This window comes from Phodopus roborovskii, unplaced genomic scaffold (assembly GCF_943737965.1).
Source record: "Phodopus roborovskii unplaced genomic scaffold, PHOROB, whole genome shotgun sequence".
Taxonomy (NCBI): domain Eukaryota; kingdom Metazoa; phylum Chordata; class Mammalia; order Rodentia; family Cricetidae; genus Phodopus; species Phodopus roborovskii.
This window is the reverse complement of record NW_026125819.1, coordinates 33,331-34,845: the sequence shown is the minus strand read 5'-3', so window position 1 is coordinate 34,845 and position 1,515 is coordinate 33,331.

Here is a 1,515-nt window from a genome sequence, read left to right as displayed (position 1 = left end):
GCCAGGGCCAGGTGCAAGCCAGGGCCAGCGCCAGGTGCATGGCCAGGTACAGGGCCAGGGCCAGGTCCAGTGTAAGGTGCAGGGCCAGGGCCAGGGCTAGGTGGAGGGCCAGGTTCTGGGCCAGGGGCAGGTACAGGGTCAGGGCCAGGTGCAGGGCCAAGGCCAGGGCCAGGGCCAGGTGCAGGGCCAAGGCAAGGGCAAGAACCTGGGCAAGGTGCAGTTCCAGGTACAGGGCAAGGGCCAGGGCCAGTTGCAGGGCCAGGGCCAGGGCTAGATGGAGGGTCAGGGCTAGGGCCAGGTGCAGGGCCAGGGACAGTTGCAGGGCCAGGGCCAGGTTCAGGGCCAGGTGCAGGGACAGGGCCAGGTGCAGGGACAGGCCCAGGTGCATGGCCAGATTCAGGGCCAGTTCCAGGGCCAGGGTAGGTACAGGGCCAGGTGCAGGGCCAGGGCCAGGTGGAGGACCAGTGCCAGGTTCAGGGCCAGGTGCAGGGCCAGGGCCAAGGTCAGGTGCATTGTCAGGGCCAGGGCCTGGTGCAGGTCCAGTGCCAGGTGCAGGGCCAATACCAGGGCTAGGAGGAGGGTCAGGGCCAGGTCCAGGTGCAAGGCCAAGGCCAGGGCCAGGTGCAGGGCCGGGGACAGGTGCAGGACCAGGGCCAGGTGCAGGGACAGGGACAGATGCAGGGCCAGGTGCAGGGCCAGGTGCAGGGCCAGGGCCAGGGCCAGGGCCAGGTGCAGGGCCAGCGCCAGGGCTAGGTAGAGGGCTAGGGTCAGGGCCAGGTCCAGGTGCAGGGCCAAGGCCAGGGCCAGGTGCAGGGCCAAGGCCAGGGCCAGGTGCAGGGCCAGGGCCAGATGCAGGGCCAAGGCCATGTGCAGGGCCAGGGGCAGGGCCACGGCCATGTTCACATCCAAGGCCAGGGTCAGGTGCAGGGCCAGGTGCAGGGCCAGGGCCAGATCAAGGTGCAGGTCCAGGGACAGGTGCAGGGCAAGGGCCAGCCTCAGGGCCAAGGACATGTGCAGGGCCAGGGACATGTGCAGGGGCAGATCCAGGTGCAGGGCCAGGGCCAGGGCTAGGTGGAGGGCCAGGGCCAGGTGCAGGGCCAGGTGCAGGGCCAGGTCCAGGTGCAGGGCCAGGTGCAGGGCCAGGGTCAGGTTCATGGCCAGGTGCAGGGCCAAGGCCAGGTGCAGGACCAGGCCCAGGTTCAGGGTCAGTTCCAGGGCCAGATGCACGGCCAGGTGCAGGGCCAGGTGAAGGGCAAGGGCCAGGTGCAGTTTCAGGGCCAGGTCCAGGTGCAGTTCAGTGCCAGTTACAGGGCCAGTGACAGTTGCAGTGCCATGTCCAGGGCCAGGGCCAGGTGCAAGCCAGGGCCTGGGCCAGGGCCAGGTGGAGGGCCAGGGTCTGGGCCAGGGCCAGGTGCAGGGCCAGGGCCAGGTGCAGGGCCAAGACCAGGGCCAGTTCCAGGTGCAGGGCCAAGGCAAGGGCCAGGGCCTGGGAAATGTACAGTTCCAGGTACAGGT